The sequence below is a fragment of the Ranitomeya variabilis genome, chromosome 4 (assembly GCF_051348905.1).
Source record: "Ranitomeya variabilis isolate aRanVar5 chromosome 4, aRanVar5.hap1, whole genome shotgun sequence".
NCBI classification, from domain to species: domain Eukaryota; kingdom Metazoa; phylum Chordata; class Amphibia; order Anura; family Dendrobatidae; genus Ranitomeya; species Ranitomeya variabilis.
The window spans coordinates 618,306,505-618,326,511 of NC_135235.1; positions in this window are offsets into that span (position 1 = coordinate 618,306,505).

Sequence of the window (20,007 nt, forward strand, 5' to 3'; positions counted from 1 at the left end):
ACAAACCTCTAAATAGTATCCCGATGCAAAGATTTGCAGATAAGAATAAATAAATGCAGGCTGGTAGCAATCACGAAATATATACAAAATATACCTGCTGCTATCACATATTAAATTTTAGATATTCAAACCATCCTCTTGTGAGAGGGTTATATGAAACCAGTCAGCTGCAAGGACCTCATTAGGCATAAATTTAAATTATGAAGCTAACAAGTAATGTGTAAATGCAGCGCCCCAAAGTCCTGGTCGTTGCAGTACTGATGCTCCGCCACTAAGGGGGGCTATGGTACGTCTGATGGCACTGAAGGAGTTCACCTGACCAGGTATCACAGACACCAATAGACTTCACAGTCTGGCCTCCAGGGGGAGCTAAGGGTGCTATGTATTAGGCCACTCCTCACAATCTGGTAAAACTGGGGGTTAGAGAGGAAGTTAGTTAGAAAGCTGACTGGGTTGGAACCAGGCAACATCCTGTGGCAGAGGGTGTTGCAGGGGAAGATTCAGGGGGGTCCCTGTCAGGGGTGGGATCCTGACAGAGGCCTAGCGAACAGAAAGAACGTTACGGGACCGCGCCTGCACTTCACTGCGGCGGTTCCCTAAGAAAGGACAAGAAGCGAGGTTTATTGTGCTGAGTGAGAAACGAGATCAACGCAACAAGGAGAATACCAGTAGGAGTCGTGCTGTAAGACGAGGCAACATCCTACTGAGGCGCGCAGCCGGTGGCCGGAACGCCGAGGAAGTATTGAGCTCCAGGCCTTACTTCAAACCTACGGCAGGACAGTCAGTTATAGGTGGGCTGTCTCACTCAAATCACCTAAGAAGACATAGGGGGCAACATTTGGAGAGGGGCGACTCTAGGGTCCCGGAAGACCTCCGAGCCTACCCGTCATACGGTTGCGTCCTAGCCATATCATCTGGGGGACGAAGCAGAACATCATAATCGAGTTGTGAGGGAACTTCAGAAACAGACACAACAGTTGTGGGGACTATCCCGTAAGCACAGCAGTGGAGGACCACAACACACAAGCGCTAGAAGGTAGACACAGATTTCCACCTGCAAAGGGAACTCTGGAGGTGCCATCGGACCGGCCGGACTCACGCAGCCCAGTTAATCGTATTTCGGACTGAGGATCCTGAAGCCTTCAGTAAAGAGGTAAAGAGACTGCAACCTGGTGTCCTCGTTATTTATTGCGACCTGCACTGCACCATCACATCATCACCATCCACACCTTTCATTGGACGCCCCTCAGCAGGGTCATGGACCGGGTCTAGCCACCGTGACAACCCCAGAACAGAGACTCAGAGGCCCGGTACCGGGTACCCCTCGGCCCTGCGGCAGTGGGGGCGCTCCATAAACCGCTGACACATCTACTACACTATGTTCCAAATTATTATGCAAATGACATTTTTCTCGGATTTTCCTAAATGGTCGGTGCAAATGACAGTCAGTCTAATAAAAGTCATCACCCGTTAGAGTATACATCGAATTTTATTGAAGAAACCTCCCAATGATAACAGTATAATCTCCAAAATGAATAAAAACTCAAAATGCACTGTTCCAAATTATTAGGCACAGTAGAATTTCTAAACATTTGATATGTTTTAAAGAACTGAAAATGCTCATTTGTGGAATTTGCAGCATTAGGAGGTCACATTCACTGAACAAAAAAGCTATTTAACTCCAAAACATCCTAACAGGCCAAGTTACATGTTAACATAGGAGCCCTTCATTGATATCACCTTCACAATTCTTGCATCCATTGAACTTGTGAGTTTTTGGAGAGTCTGCTTGTATTTCTTTGCATGAAATCAGAATTGCCTCCCAGAGCTGCTGTTTTGATGTGAACTGCCTCCCACCCTCATAGATCTTTTGTTTGATGATACTCCAAAGGTTCTCTATAGGGTTGAGGTCAGGGGAAGATGGTGGCCACACCATGAGTTTATCTCCTTTTATGCCCATAGCAGCCAATTACTCAGAGGTATTCATTGTCATGCATGAAGATGATTTTGCTCCTGAAGGCACGTTTCTGCTTTTTAGACCATGGAAGAAAGTTGTCAGTCAGAAACTCTATTTACTTTGCTGAGGTCATTTTCACACCTTCAGGAACCTTAACCCCTTCACCCCCAAGGGTGGTTTGCACGTTAATGACCGGGCCAATTTTTACAATTCTGACCACTGTCCATTTATGAGGTTATAACTCTGGAACGCTTCAACGGATCTTGGCGATTCTGACATTGTTTTCTCATGACATATTGTACTTCATGATAGTGGTAAAATTTCTTCGATATAACTTGCGTTTATTTGTGAAAAAAATGAATATTTGGCGAAAATTTTGAAAATTTCGCAATTTTCCAACTTTGAATTTTTATGCCCTTAAATCACAGACATATGTGATGCAAAATACTTAATAAGTAACATTTCCCAAATGTCTACTTTACATCAGCACAATTTTGGAACCAAAATTTTTTTTTGTGACGGAGTTATAAGGGTTAAAAGTTGACCAGCAATTTCTCATTTTTACAACACCATTTTTTTTTAGGGACCACATCTCATTTGAAGTCATTTTGAGGGGTCTATATGATAGAAAATACCCAAGTGTGACACCATTCTAAAAACTGCACCCCTCAAGGTACTCAAAACCACTTTCAAGAAGTTTATTAACCCTTCAGGTGTTTCACAGGAATTTTTGGAATGTTTAAATAAAAATAAACATTTAACTTTTTTTCACACAAAATTTATTTCAGCTCCAATTTGTTTTATTTTACCAAGGGTAACAGGAGAAAATGGACCCCAAAATTTGTTGTACAATTTGTCCTGAGTATGCTGATACCCGATATGTGGGGGTAAACCACTGTTTGGGCGCATGGCAGAGCTCGGAAGGAAAGGAGCGCCATTTGACTTTTCAATGCAAAATTGACTGGAATTGAGATGGGACGCCATGTTGCATTTGGAGAGCCCCTGATGTGCCTAAACATTGAAACCCCCCACAAGTGACACCATTTTGGAAAGTAGACCCCCTAAGGATCTTATCTAGATGTGTGGTGAGCACTTTGACCCAACAAGTGCTTCACAGAAGTTTATAATGCAGAGCCGTAAAAATAAAAAATCATATTTTTTCACAAAAATGATCTTTTCGCCCCCAATTTTTTATTTTCCCAAGGGTAAGAGAAGAAATTGGACCCCAAAAATTGTTGTACAATTTGTCCTGAGTACGCTGATACCCCATATGTGAGTGTAAACCATTGTTTGGGCGCAGGGCAGAGCTCGGAAGGGAAGGAGCGCCATTTGACTTTTCAATGCAAAATTGACTGGAATTGAGATGGGACGCCATGTTGCGTTTGGAGAGCCCCTGATGTGCCTAAACATTGAAACCCCCCACAAGTGACACCATTTTGGAAAGTAGACCCCCTAAGGATCTTATCTAGATGTGTGGTGAGCACTTTGACCCAACAAGTGCTTCACAGAAGTTTATAATGCAGAGCCGTAAAAATAAAAAATCATATTTTTTCACAAAAATTATCTTTTTGCCCCCAATTTTTTATTTTCCCAAGGGTAAGAGAAGAAATTGGACCCCAAAAATTGTTGTGCAATCTGTCCTGAGTACGCTGATACCCCATATGTGGGTGTAAACCATTGTTTGGGCGCAGGGCAGAGCTCGGAAGGGAAGGAGCGCCATTTGACTTTTCAATGCAAAATTGACTGGAATTGAGATGGAACGCCATGTTGCGTTTGGAGAGCCCCTGATGTGCCTAAACATTGAAACCCCCCACAAGTGACACCATTTTGGAAAGTAGACCCCTTAAGGAACTTATCTAGATGTGTGTTGAGCACTTTCACCCAACAAGTGCTTCACAGAAGTTTATAATGCAGAGCCGTAAAAATAAAAAATCATATTTTTTCACAAAAATTATCTTTTTGCCCCCAATTTTTTATTTTCCCAAGGGTAAGAGAAGAAATTGGACCCCAAAAATTGTTGTGCAATCTGTCCTGAGTACGCTGATACCCCATATGTGGGTGTAAACCATTGTTTGGGCGCAGGGCAGAGCTCGGAAGGAAAGGAGCGCCATTTGACTTTTCAATGCAAAATTGACTGGAATTAAGATGGGATGCCATGTTGCGTTTGGAGAGCCCCTGATGTGCCTAAACATTAAAAACCCCCACAAGTGACACCATTTTGGAAAGTAGACCCCCTAAGGAACTTATCTAGATGTGTTTTGATAGCTTTGAACCCCCAAGTGTTTCACTACAGTTTATAACGCAGAGCCGTGAAAATAATTTTTTTTTTTTTCACAAAAATGATTTTTAGCCCCCAGTTTTGTATTTTCACACGGGTATCAGGATAAATTGGACCCCAATCGTTGTTGTCCAATTTGTCCTGAGTACGCTGATACCCCATATGTGGGGGGGAACCACTGTTTGGGCGCATGACAGAGCTCGGAAGGGAAGGAGCGCCATTTGGAATGCAGACTTAAATGGATTGGTCTGCAGGCGTCACGTTGCATTTGCAGAGCCCCTGATGTACCCAAACAGTACAAACCCCCCACAAGTGACCCCATATTGGAAACTAGACCCCCCAAGGAACTTATCTAGATGTGTTGTGAGAACTTTGAACCCCCAAGTGTTTCACTACAGTTTATAACGCAGAGCCGTGAAAATAAAAATTCTTTTTTTTTTCACAAAAATGATTTTTTAGCCCCCAGTTTTGTATTTTCACAAGGGTATCAGGATAAATTGGACCCCAAACATTGTTGTCCAATTTGTCCTGAGTACGCTGATACCCAATATGTGGGGGGGAACCACTGTTTGGGTGCATGACAGAGCTCGGAAGGGAAGGAGCGCCATTTGGAATGCAGACTTAAATGGATTGGTCTGCAGGCGTCACGTTGCATTTGCAGAGCCCCTGATGTACCCAAACAGTACAAACCCCCCACAAGTGACCCCATATCGGAAACTAGACCCCCCAAGGAACTTATCTAGATGTGTTGTGAGAACTTTGACCCCCCAAGTGTTTCACTACAGTTTACAACGCAGAGCCGTGAAAATAAAAAATCCTTTTTTTCCCACAAAACTTATTTTTTGGCCCCCAGTTTTGTATTTTCCCAAGGGTAGCAGGAGAAATTGGACCCCAAAAGATGATGTCCAATTTGTCCTCAGTACGCTGATACCCCATATGTTGGGGTAAACCCCTGTTTGGGCACACGGGAGAGCTCTGAAGGGAAGGAGCACTGTTTTCCTTTTTCAACGCAGAATTGGCTGGAATTCAGATCGGATGCCATGTCCCGTTTGGAGAGCCCCTGATGTGCCTAAACAGTGGAAACCCCCCAATTATAACTGAAACCCTAATCCAAACACACCCCTTACCCTAATCCCAACAGTAACCCTAACCACTCCTCTAACCCAGACACACCCAACCCTATTCCCAACCGTAAATGTAATCCAAACCCTAACCCTATCTTTAGCCCCAACCCTAACTGTAGCCCCAACCCTAGCCCCAACCCTAGCCCTAACCCTAGCCCTAACCCTAGCAATAACCCTAGCCCTATCACTAGCCCTAACACTAGCCGTAACACTAGCCGTAACACTAGCCCTAACCCTAGCCCTAACCCTAGCCCTAACCCTAACCCTAGCCCCAACCCTAGCCCTAACCCTAACCCTTGCCCTAACCCTAACCCTAGCCCTAACTCTAGTCCTAACTCTAGCCCTAACCCTAACCCTAGCCCTAATGGGAAAATGGAAATAAATACATTTTTTAATTTTTTTATTTTTCCCTAACTAAGGGGGTGATGAAGGGGGGTTTGATTTACTTTTATAGTGGGTTATTTAGCGGATTTTTATGATTGGCAGCCGTCACATACTGAAAGACGCTTTTTATTGCAAAAAATATTTTTTGCGTTACCACATTTTGAGAGCTGTAATTTTTCCATATTTGAGTCTACAGAGTCATGTGAGATCTTGTTTTTTGCGGGACAAGTTGACGTTTTTATTGGTAACATTTTCGGACATGTGACATTTTTTGATCGCTTTTTATTCTGATTTTTGTGAGGCAGAGTGATCAAAAACCAGCTATTCATGAATTTCTTTTGGGGGAGGCGTTTATACCGTTCCGCGTTTGGTAAAATTGATAAAGCAGTTTTATTCATCGGGTCAGTACGATTACAGCGGTATCTCATTTATATCATTTTTTTATGTTTTGGCGCTTTTATACGATAAAAACTATTTTATAGAAAAAATAATTATTTTGGTATCGCTTTATTCTCAGGACTATAATTTTTTTATTTTTTTGCTGATGATGCTGTATTGTGGCTCGTTTTTTGCGGGACAAGATGACGTTTTCAGCGGTACCATGGTTATTTATATCAGTCTTTTTGATCGCGTGTTATTCCACTTTTTGTTCGGCGGTATGATAATAAAGCGTTGTTTTTTGCCTCGTTGTTTTTTTTTTTCTTACGGTGTTTACTGAAGGGGTTAACTAGTGGGGCAGTTGTATAGGCTGGGTCGTTACGGACGCGGCGATACTAAATATGTGTACTTTTATTGTTTTTTTTATTTTATTTAGCTAAAGAAATGTATTTATGGGAATAATATATTTTTTTTTTTCTTTATTTAGGATATTTTTTTCATATTTTTTTTTACACACATGTGGGGAATTTTTTATTTACTTTTTTACTTTGTCCCAGGGGGGGACATCACAGATCATTGATCTGGCAGTGTGCACAGCACTTTGCCAGATCTGCGATCTGCTGTGCAGGGCTGCAGGCTTACCAAGTGTCTGCTCTGAGCAGACACTCGGTAAGCCACCTCCCTCCCTGCAGGACCCGGATGCCGCGGCCATCTTGGATCCGGGACCTGTGGCGAGGAGGGAGGTAGGAGACCCTCGGAGCAACGCGATCACATCGCGTTGCTCCGGGGGTCTCAGGGAAGCCCGCAGGGAGCCCCCTCCCTGCGCGATGCTTCCCTATACCGCCGGTACACCGCGATCATGTTTGATCGCGGTGTGCCGGGGGTTAATGTGCCGGGGGCGGTCCGTGACCACTCCTGGCACATAGTGCCGGATGTCAGCTGCGATATGCAGCTGACACCCGGCCGCGCTCCCCCCGTGAGCGCGGCCGATCGCGTATGACGTACTATCCCGTCGGTGGTCATACGGGCCCACCCCACCTCGACGGGATAGTACGTCAGATGTCAGAAAGGGGTTAAAGAGCCCTACCAGCTGTTTCCCCATGATTCCAGCCCAAAACATGACTCCTCCACCTCCTTGCTGACGTAGCAGCCTTGTTGGGACATGGTGGCCATCCACCAACCATCCACTACTCCATCCATCTGGACCATCCAGGGTTGCTCGACACTCATCAGTAAACAAGACTGTTTTAAAATTAGTCTTCATGTATGTCTGGGCCCACTGCAACCGTTTCTGCTTGTGAACACTGTTTAGGAGTAGCCGAATAGTAGGTTTATGCACCACAGCAAGCCTTTGAAGGATCCTACACCTTGAGGTTCGAGGGACTCCAGACGCACCTGCAGCTTCAAATAACTGTTTGCTGCTTTGTAATGGTATTTTGGCAGCTGCTCTCTTAATCCAATGAATTTGTCTGGCAGAAAACTTCCTCATTATGCCTTTATTTGCATGAACTCTGTCTGTGCTCTGTTTCAGTCACAAAACTCATCAGAGTATGATGATCACTCTTAACTTTTCATAAAATATCTAATTTTTTCATACCTTGTCCAAGGCATTGCACTATTTAACGCTTTTCAGCAGCAGAGAGATCCTTTTATTTCCCATATTGCTTGAAACCTGTGACCTGCATAATAATGTGGAACATCATTTTTGAGTAGTTTTCCTTTAATTAGAATCACCTGGAAAACTAATTATCACATGTGTTTAAGATTGATTTCAGTGATCTATTGAGCCCTGAGAGACAATACCATCCACGAGTTTATTTGAAAAACAAAACAATTAAATCTTTATGACACTTAAATCCAATTTGCATAATAATTTGGAACATAGTGTATATAAATTGTCTAAGGGTCACTTCCGTCTGTCTGTCTGTCTGTCTTTCTGTCTGTCACGGATATTCATTGGTCGCGGCCTCTGTCATGGAAATCCAAGTCGCTGATTGGTCGTGGCAAAACGCCCACGACCATTGCCACGACCAATCAGCGACGGGCACAGTCCGGCGGCAACATGGCCGCTCCTTCCTCCCCGCAGTCAGTGCCCGCTCCATACTCCCTTCCAGTCAGCGCTCACACAGGGTTAATGCCAGCATTACCAGAGCGCGGTGTAATGCACTCCATTAACGCAGCTATTAACCCTGTGTGACCAACTTTTTACTATTGATGCTGCCTATGCAGCATCAATAGTAAAAAGATCTGTTACAAATAATAATAATAAAAAAAAAGGTTATTCTCACCCTCCAACGTGGCGCGGTGTCCTCGGCAGTGCAAGCGGCAGGTTCCGGTGGCAAGGATGCTATGCGAGAAGGACCTGCCATGATGTCACGGTCATGTGACCGCGACGTCATCACAGGTCATGCGCGCCTGTGCGAGAAGGACCTGCCATGATGTCATGGTCATGTGACCGCGACGTCATCACAGGTCCTGTGCGCCTGCGCAAGAAGGACCTGCCATGACGTCACGGTCATGTGACCGCGACGTCATCACAGGTCCTGTGCGCCTGCGCAAGAAGGACCTGCCATGACGTCACGGTCATGTGACCGCGACGTCATCACAGGTCCTGTGCGCCTGCGCAAGAAGGACCTGCCATGACGTCACGGTCAGGTGACCGCAACGTCATCACAGGTCCTGCGCTCATACCAACCCTGGGACTGGAAGCTGCCGCGTGCACCGTATACAGGCGCCAGGACTTCAACGGCACTTCGGAAGGTGAGTATATGTTTATTTTTTATTTTACATCACTGGGCAATATACTACGTTACTGGGCAATATACTACGTGGCTTGGCAATATACTATGTGGCTGACCAATATACTACATACTACGTGGCTGGGCAATATACTACGTGGCTGGGCAATATACTATGTGGCTGGGCAATATACTACGTCACTGGGCAATATACTACGTGGCTGGGCAATATACTATGTCACTGGGCAATATACTACGTGGCTGGGCAATATACTACGTGGCTGGGCAATATACTACGTCCCTGGGAAATATACTACGTCGCTGGGCAATATACTACGTGGGATGTGCAATATACTACGTGACTGGGCAATATACTACGTGGCTGGGCAATATACTATGTGGCTGGGCAATATACTACATCACTGGGCAATATACTACGTGGCTGGGCAATATACTACGTGGCTGGGCAATATACTACATGGCTGGGCAATATACTACGTGACTGGGCAATATACTACGTGGCTGGGAAATATACAACGTGGCTGGGCAATATACTACGTGACTGGGCAATATACTACGTGACTGGGCAATATACTACGTCACTGGGCAATATACTACATCGCTGGGCAATATACTACGTTGCTGGGCAATATACTACGTGGCTGGGCAATATACTACATGACTGGGCAATATACTACGTGACTGGGCAATATACTACGTGGCTGGGCAATATACTACGTCACTGGGCAATATACTATGTGACTGGGCAATATACTATGTGGCTGGGCAATATACTACGTGGCTGGGCAATATACTATGTGGACTGTGCAATATACTATGTGGACATGCATATTCTAGAATACCCGATGCGTTAGAATCGGGCCACCATCTAGTCTACTATATAATTGTCTAAGGGTCACTTCCATCTGTCTGTCTGTCTGTCTTTCTGTCTGTCTTTCTGTCTGTCATGGATATTCATTGGTCGTGGTCTCTGTCTGTCATGGAAATCCAAGTTGCTGATTGGTCGTGGCAAAATGCCCACGACCATTGCCACGACCAAACAGCAACAGGCACGGTCCGGCGGCAACATGGCCGCTCCTTCCTCCCCGCAGTCAGTGCCCGCTCCATACTCCCCTCCAGTCAGCGCTCACACAGGGTTAATGCCAGCGTTACCAGAGTGCGGTTTAACGCACTCCATTAACGCAGCTATTAACCCTGTGTGACCAACTTTTTACTATTAAGGCTGCCTATGCAGCATCAATAGTAAAAAGATCTGTTAGAAATAATAATAACAAAAAAAAGGTTATTCTCACCCTCCGACGTGGCGCGGTGTCCTTGGCAGTGCAAGCGGCAGGTTCCGGTGCCAAGGATGCTATGCGAGAAGGACCTGCCACGACATCACGGTCATGTGACCGCGACGTCATCACAGGTCCTGCGCGCCTGCGCGAGAAGGACCTGCCATGATGTCACGGTCATGTGAACGTGACGTCATCACAGGTCCTGCGCTCATACCAACCCTGGGACCGGAAGCTGCTGCGTGCACCGCACACAGGGCCAGGACTTCAACGGCACTTCGGAAGGTGAGTATATGTTTATTTTTTATTTTACATCACTGGGCAATATACTACGTTATTGGGCAATATACTACGTGGCAGACCAATATACTACATACTACGTGGCTGGGCAATATACTACGTGGCTGGGCAATATACTACGTGGCTGGGCAATATACTACGTGGCTGGGCAATATACTACATGGCTGGGCAATATACTACGTGACTGGGCAATATACTATGTCACTGGGCAATATACTATGTGGCTGGGCAATATACTACGTCGCTGGGCAATATACTATGTGGCTGGGCAATATACTACTTGACTGGGCAATATACTACGTGACTGGGCAATATACTATGTCACTGGGCAATATACTACGTCACTGGGCAATATACTACGTGGCTGGGCAATATACTACGTGGCTGGGCAATATACCACGTCACTGGGCAACATACTATGTGGCTGGGCAATATACTATGTCACTGGGCAATATACTACGTGGTTGGGCAATATACTACGTGGCTGGGCAATATACTACGTGGCTGGGCAATATACTACGTGGCTGGGCAATATACTACGTGGACATACATATTCTAGAATACCCGATGCGTTAGAATTGAGCCACCATCTAGTAAGCAACATAATACCCTTATCACAATTACCAGATAATAATTTAGACCCATGTGGATATAATGGTCCATAAATATTGCAAAAAAAGGCAAAAGGCAAAATGAGGCATAAAGATAGAGAGACTGCCACTTGAGATACCAATGAACCAGTAAGACCAAATACTTTACCCTATTTTAAGGTCATGGTCGCCCCCCAAGTGGCAGAACAGTCAGGCAGAGTAGGTGCTAGACCTTGTAGTTCCAGCATAACTACAGATCTGCAGATTGCCCAGGAATTAGAGCACTAACCCTTGCAATATGCAATCACATTGTAGTCACTGCAGCATCGTAGAAGACGGCCAGTCCGGTCACCTATTACTGGCGCCTAGAGGGGTTGTTGGAGCGCCCCCACACCGCCGCAGGGCCTAGGGGTACCCGGAGCCGGGCCTCTGGGTCTCAGTCCTGGGGTTGTCACGGTGGCTAGACCCGGTCCGTGGCCCTGTCTGTCAGTGGGGGACGTCCGGTAGAATAAGTGATGATGATGGTGGTATAGCGGTGCAGTTGTGGGGTGCAGGTCGCGGTAAATAACGAGGACACCAGGTTGCAGTCTCTTTACCTCTTTACTGGAGATCTCTCGGTCCTCAGTCCAGAATCCGGTCCACCAGGCTGCGCAAGTCCGGCCGGTCCAATGGCACCTCCAGAGTTCTCCTCACAGGTGGAAATCAGTGCCTTCCTTCTTAGCGCTTTGTGTTGTAGTCCTTCCCTGCTGTGATTACGGAAAGTACCCCACAACTGTTGTGTCTGTTTCTTAAGTTCCCTCACAACTCGATTAACTGATCTTCTGCTAATCTTCCGTCCCTTCCTGATGTTACAGTAAGAACGGCACCCGTTTGTCAGGTAGGCCTGGAGTTCTTCCGGGACCCTAGAGACGCCCCTCTCCCGCAATTGCCCCCCAAGACTTCATAGGTGATATATGGTAGACAGCCCGCCTGAGACTGACTGTCCTGCCGCTGTTTGGAGTATGGCTTAAAGCTGTATATTATTCCACTCCCTCGGCGTTCCGGCCACCGGTAATGCGCCTCAGCAAGGTGCTGCCTCTTTCAACAAAACCCCTGCTGGTATTCTCCTTCTGCTTGATTTCGTTTCTCACTCAGCACAATCTATCTCGCTTCTAATCCTTTCTTAGGGCACCGCCGCTATTCTGAGCAGGCACGGTCCCGTTACGTTCTTTCAATGCCAAGCCTCTGCCAGGATCCCACCCCTGGCAGAGACCCTACTGTCTCTTCCTCCACAACACCCTCTCTCACTAGGTGTTGCTTCGTTCGATCCAGTCAGCTTTCTCTACTAACTTCCTGCCTGACCCCCAGTTTACCCACTATGGTGGGGAGTGGCCTAATGAATAGCACCCTTAGCTCCCCCCGGAGGCCCAGCTGTGAAACATATTGGTGTCTGTGATACCTGATTGGAGGAACTCCTTCAGTGCCATCGAACGCACCATGGCTCCCCTTAGTGGCGGAGCCACAGTACTGCAACGACCAGGACTCTGGGGCGCTGCACTGTCACTTTCCTTCCCCCACAGAGGAGTGAATACGACAGCGTGCCCTTGCGGACACATCTAGGCTTGAAGAATTGCATCATAATCCGAAAACTGCAGCACATCTGGGGCTTTATTCCTATCTGTATAACTAACGACTTCTTACATAACTCCATTTAGGAGGATTAATCAGAGGTTCTGTGCAAAAAGATCATCTAAAAATAAAACAATGGTCATATAGACTTCAGCGCCACGTAATCCCAATTTATGGAGTCAAAATCTTTTTATATGTGTTTAACGGGTATTTCTCCGTAATCTGTTTATGGAGAATCTTGTCTTGTTAACCCTGTGTTTTCTGACAGTTTAGGCGCAATACCATTCATTCAACTTTATCGTGCGTTGACGTAGTAAACTTACAGCCATCGCGCACTCAGTCCAGAGCTCCAACGTTTCTAACTCATGTCTGAAAGTCGAAGCAATGGTGCCAAACCACTCGTAGGGTCTATGCAAGTTGGACCTTTAGGGTGCAGTCAGGCTCCCAAAGACACCAAGCAATTAGGTCCATTCTTCAGGTGTCTTCTGCTCCGAAGACGCTATTTACAATAAAAGTCAATAGAAAAACTAAAAATATGTCCGTCCATCTTTTTTAGCGTTTTCACTTTTGAAACTGCTAGCAATTTATTCATTGTTGAATGGAGAGACACAACAAAAAAAGACACTTAAGGAGAAAAATCATTGAATATTCCTGAAGCATTTTTCTCTTTGGCTATGTTCACACCTTGCAATGTTGCTGCGTTTTTTATGCAAATTAAAAGCTGCTTTTTACAGTAAAAGCAAAAGCTATGAGACTTCAGAAATCTCACGCACACACTTTTTTTCTTGACTGAATTGGAAAACTGCTGCGTTTTTTTTAAAGCTGCAGCATGTCACTTTCAGCGTTTTTACACTGTTTTTGCACCGATAGAAAGCAACAAGTAAGTGCAAAAACAGCAGCAAAAACGTAGCAAAAACACATTGCCATCAGTTTTTGCAGCGTTTTAGTGAGAAAGAAAAAGCAGGTAGAAAAGGGCGGGAGACCCATTTATTTTTGTGATTTTTCCCAAGTTTAAATCAAAATGTCTTGGTCTCCTCATCTGAGCCTGGATGTTAGTATTGGTACTGTTTAAATTAGGGATATGAATGAAAGTAGACAATGCCTAACCAATGTTTGAGATTGAACATTACCCGACCAACTAAATGGCCCTGACCAAGGCGTAGAAGTAAACTATGTCTACCAACTCATTGCACTGTCTTGGGTAAACTATTCCTGATCAATTCAACTCCCCCCCCCAATTTTCATGAACTCATATGAGCTTTTTTGTTCATAATAGTCACTATTTATTCAGGCATAAAAGAACATTTTACCAATAAATATTTTGATCAAATTGCCTTTTTTTTTTTTTACCTAAAATGTCTTATGGTTTCTCGCATGTCTTGCATTGGTGACATAGAAATAACGAAAGACTGACTGGCACATCCAAACTGGTGTGAATAGGTGCATACCGGGAGGAGCTACCTCCATATACAATATGCAAAAAAAGGTTGCACTCTATCATGCTAAATTATGTCAATGTGAAATATATGAAATATGAATAGCAATAAGGCTTTTGAATATTAGAAAAAAATGAATGAGATGCATTGCACAAAATTTGGCCAAATAATGTCTGCCCATCAACCAACGTCAAGGTGGTCCTATGTGGACTGATGGGTAGATAGGAACCTGCAGTAATTAAGATCACCACATGGTGAAGAGTGAAGTGCTCAGTCAGTAAGCTAGCATATAAATAAAAGATTGACTGGCACTACCCAAAAATGCAGGCTTTTCTGAAAGAGGTGTCCACAGTCACCCAGAAATTCAGACATCAGCTTAGGAGATTTAGGGTACTGTCATGCAGCGCCCCAGAGTCCTGGTCGTTGCAGTACTGTGGCTCCGCCACTATGGGGAGCTATGGTGCGTCCGATGGCACTGAAGGAGTTCATCTGATCAGGTATCACAGACACCAATACATTTCACAGCCGGGCCTCCGGGGGGAGCTAAGGGTGCTATTCATTAGGCCACTCCCCACCATAGTGGGTAAACTGGGGGTCAGGCAGGAAGTGAGATGAGAAAGCTGACTGGGTTGGAACCAGGCAACACCTTGTGGCAGAGGGTGTTGTAGGGGAAGATACAGTAGGGTCTCTGTCAGGGGTGGGATCCTGACAGAGGCTTGGCAACGAGAACGAACGTAACGGGACCGTGCCTGCTCCGGGTAGCGGCGGTGCCCAAGAAAGGATTAGAAGAGAGATAGATTGTGCTGAGTGAGAAACGGGATCACGCAAAGGAGAAATACCAGTAGGAGTCGTGCTGTAAGACCGGAGCAACATCCTGCTGAGGCGCACTACCGGTGGCCGGAACGCCGAGGGAGTAGAACAACATTCAGCTTCAAGCAATACTCCAAACAGCGGCAGGACAGTCAGTCTCAGGCGGGCTGTCTAACTCAAATCACCTATGAAGTCTTGGGAGGCAATTGTGGGAGAGGGGCGTCTCTAGGGTCCCGGAAGAACTCCAGGCCTACCCGTCAAACGGGTGCCGTTCCTACCCGAACCTCAGGGAGGGACGGAGGATTAGCAGAACATCATCTAGTCGAGTTGTGAGGGAACATCAGAAACAGACACAACAGTTGTGGGGTACTTTCCGTAAGCACAGCAGGGAAGGACTACAACACATAGCGCTAGGGGGAAGGCACAGATTTCCTCCTGTGAAGAGAACTCTGGAAGTGTCATTGGACCGGCCGGACTTGCGCAGCCTGGTGAGCCGTATTCTGGATTGAGGACCCAGAGATCTTCAGTAAAGAGGTAAAGAGACTGCAACCTGGTGTCCTCATTATTTATCGCGACCTGCACCCCACAACTGCACCGTTACAACACCACTTATTGCACCGGACGTCCCCCACTGACAGACAGGGCCACGGACCGGGTCTAGCCACCGTGACAACCCCAGGACTGAGATCCCAGAGGCCCGGCTCCGGGTACCCCTCGGCCCTGCGGCGGTGTGGGGGCGCTCCAATTTGGCGTCACGAACAGGATCTACTTAAGCCTGAAGAATCAGGTCATGTGTGCCTTGGAACTGTGATTTGTTGTGCTTGGACTGTACTTTATTGAGAGACTGTGTATTGCTCTTTGCTGGAAGAGGTTCCCGCCAAAAGCTGCCGCCATTGCTACTTCGGAGAAGAAGGAGGGCGTGCCATGGGAGGAGACTACGAGAGTGGCGCGAGAAATGACTACCGCCCCTTGCGCTTCTGGCTGCAAAGCGATGACCTGCCCCAAAGCAGAGGACCACCCCCTGATTTGCAACGGCGGGAAGCAGGGGATGGAGAAGCCCGGCCCTGGGGAAATGGCGGAGTCCGATGCATGCATTGCCACCGATCAGCAGATCATGATGAAGAACAGCGAGTGCCTGAACGGAGAAGGAGTAATCCCGGCTTGCCCTTGTTCACCGGAGGCGGACCCGTGTCCCCTGCAGCCGGAGGATCCGAAGCCCCTGGGACAGACAGCGGAGCTGAGTCCACCAATCCCGACCTCGGAGGGGGAGGAGCTGCGGTCCGAGCTGCAGCCGACTCCAGCGTTCTTGTCAGCGGACCGGATCGACACCGGTGGAACCACATCGGGCGCAGGTACGACAGATACCCCTGCCCCCACGGTCGATCCCGCTCCCGTGACCGATCCTCCCCGCAGCAGTAATCCTTCGTTCACCATCGAGCGGGTGGTCCTCGGCCCCAGCGCGATCGGGAAGTTGTTGCCGCCACTACCAACCAGGTGGGGGGAGCCCATAGAGATGGGCCCGGACGGAGTGATGTTCCGGTGGGACACCCCCTGGGTTGAGCAGGATGGGGTTCCGGTGGATGGTCTCACCATCGTGATACTTACCTGGGACCAGTACAATCAATGCGTGCTCCAGCACTGGAAACAGCGCGATGAAGTTGAACAACGGGAGACGCAACGCAAGAAGTCTGTGCATGGCAGGAAAGACGTGGTAAAGCGAGGAACGGTGTCGGCCTTCCACCCAAGGAAAGGATGGGGCTCTATACAGGAACCAGGCCTATCGACTGACGTCTTCGTTGCTAGTTATGACGTGGAAACTCCCTGCTGTGATCGGGATGGCGAACCATTGCGAGAGGGGGATCAGGTGACGTACACCCGTCACTGGAACGCACAAGGATGGCGTGCCCGGAATGTTCAGCGATGTGAGCCTGAGGGAGTGTCACCTGTGGCCCCAATCATGGCTGACCCAGGTTTGCCAGATCTCGTTACTGTCACCACTGTACGCTTTGTAGCAGCTCCCAAACTGGCCAGCAGGGTCAGTTTTCAAATTCAGACAACGGGTGACCTGGTGGTCCCTGCGGGACCTGCCGCTGGTATCCGTGCCACAGTAGTCGGGGGTCAGGGGCCAAGGCCACCTGAATAAGAATAAACCTCGATACCATGAATCTGTAAATAGTTACTGTTTTCCTGTGTTTTGCTAAACCCGTTCAGGGTAAACTCTTAAAGGGATCCCTTTGTTGACCCGGGATCCCTATTGTTTTTGGTTGTTTTCTATTTTTCTACGTTATTTAAAAGAACTGCTGAAATCATGAACAGTGCATGATCCGAACTCCTTGTATATAGTTGCACCTTATTAAAGGCGCTCCCTATTGGTTTTACTTAAAGAAGGACTCTTTGTGAAGATACCGCACTGGAACCTTTGCTGAGTATAGACTGGTAGCTCGAGAAGGTACGCTACCTCACAGAGACTTGGTCCCCTCTTAAAGGGGATGTTCATTTGTTGCGCTTAAACCGTGATATTGCTTTAAGACGGGAAGCAATAATGTCTTGACCAAAGGAAATGATGATAATGTTTATATGAGAAAAGTTATATGTGTTTAATTAGTTAAATGTGAAGAAATACTGATAATGTGCTCTGAGAAGTAAAAGGTGAAAGATAGAAGAAGGATGCAGTGGACCCGTAGGGATAGACGTGGAGTCCAGCATGCATGATAGAAAGAAAGATAATGAGAAGGCTTAATGTTCAGAAGAAAATGCTTGATAATGTTGATAGATAGTTAGGATAGAAGGTAAACCCTGAGTCCTCATAGGAGTCTTGTAGAGATGGCTCAGTGCTCTTAAGCTGAAAGTAATGTTATGTTCTATACTGTGTATAGTAGTTGAAAAGGCAGTAGGCCCTGGCTGAACGGGGCGGTCCTGTAACAGAAAGGAGAGGCAGTAGGTCTGGTGCCGATAGGACAGGCGGTCCTGCAGATTCAAAGAAGGAGAATGAAAAAAACAAGTTAATTTACCTTATAATGTGATTATAGGAAGGTCTTTGGTGGATACAGAGTGTATGTCCTTAAAGGCAATGTTAAATTATTGTTCAACAATTTTTGCACTTAGTAGAATACCCGGTTGGGTAAGGAAAGTTAATTATAGCATGTTGCTATGATTGCTATGATATTTAACCATGTTTTGTAACGTTCAAGTGTCCTCACCTCCCATAAAGGGAAGCTTGTTCAAGTATACTTATTGTTATTGCACTCAACCAAACTGTATGTCTTTTTGCTAAACTTGTATTGTTGTTTTCTTCCCAGTCCCGGAGTACTGTGTTTAACCAGGGGGGAGTGCAGCGCCCCAGAGTCCTGGTCGTTGCAGTACTGTGGCTCCGCCACTATGGGGAGCTATGGTGCGTCCGATGGCACTGAAGGAGTTCATCTGATCAGGTATCACAGACACCAATACATTTCACAGCCGGGCCTCCGGGGGGAGCTAAGGGTGCTATTCATTAGGCCACTCCCCACCATAGTGGGTAAACTGGGGGTCAGGCAGGAAGTGAGATGAGAAAGCTGACTGGGTTGGAACCAGGCAACACCTTGTGGCAGAGGGTGTTGTAGGGGAAGATACAGTAGGGTCTCTGTCAGGGGTGGGATCCTGACAGAGGCTTGGCAACGAGAACGAACGTAACGGGACCGTGCCTGCTCCGGGTAGCGGCGGTGCCCAAGAAAGGATTAGAAGAGAGATAGATTGTGCTGAGTGAGAAACGGGATCACGCAAAGGAGAAATACCAGTAGGAGTCGTGCTGTAAGACCGGAGCAACATCCTGCTGAGGCGCACTACCGGTGGCCGGAACGCCGAGGGAGTAGAACAACATTCAGCTTCAAGCAATACTCCAAACAGCGGCAGGACAGTCAGTCTCAGGCGGGCTGTCTAACTCAAATCACCTATGAAGTCTTGGGAGGCAATTGTGGGAGAGGGGCGTCTCTAGGGTCCCGGAAGAACTCCAGGCCTACCCGTCAAACGGGTGCCGTTCCTACCCGAACCTCAGGGAGGGACAGAGGATTAGCAGAACATCATCTAGTCGAGTTGTGAGGGAACATCAGAAACAGACACAACAGTTGTGGGGTACTTTCCGTAAGCACAGCAGGGAAGGACTACAACACATAGCGCTAGGGGGAAGGCACAGATTTCCTCCTGTGAAGAGAACTCTGGAAGTGTCATTGGACCGGCCGGACTTGCGCAGCCTGGTGAGCCGTATTCTGGATTGAGGACCCAGAGATCTTCAGTAAAGAGGTAAAGAGACTGCAACCTGGTGTCCTCATTATTTATCGCGACCTGCACCCCACAACTGCACCGTTACAACACCACTTATTGCACCGGACGTCCCCCACTGACAGACAGGGCCACGGACCGGGTCTAGTCAACGTGACAACCCCAGGACTGAGATCCCAGAGGCCTGGCTCCGGGTACCCCTCGGCCCTGCGGCGGTGTGGGGGCGCTCCAGTCACACAGTGGCACTTTGGTCGCTACGACGGCACGATCCGTGACGTTCCAGAGATATACTTACGATCTCGCTGTGTCTGACACGCTACTGCGATCAGGGACCCCGCTGAGAATCGTACGTCGTAGCAGATCGTTTGAAACTTTCTTTCGTCGTCTAGTGTCCCGCTGTGGCAACATGATTGCATCATGTGACAAAGGTGTGCACGATATTGTATACGATGTGCGCATAATAACCAATGGCTTCTACATCGCAAATACGTCATGAAATTATCACTCCAGCGTCGTGCATTGCAAAGTGTGACCGCAGTCTACGACGCTGGAGCGATAATCAAACGACGCTGCAACGTCACGGATCGTGCCGTCGTAGCGACCAAAGTGCCACTGTGTGACAGTACCCTAATTCACACTTATTAGGGACCCATCAGTCTTATCGGACCACCTTGATGTTGGTTGATGGTGTAAGCAGGTTGCGGGATGCAGTGACAGACAGAAGGCAGAGCAAGGGTTAACAAATATAAGTTTTAATTTAACAGGGGGTTAACTCCTCGCAGGGAGATGCAGGGTTAAATGGGGAGAATAACAGTCCAATTGTAAAGGATATGCAGAGATAAGGAACAATGAATC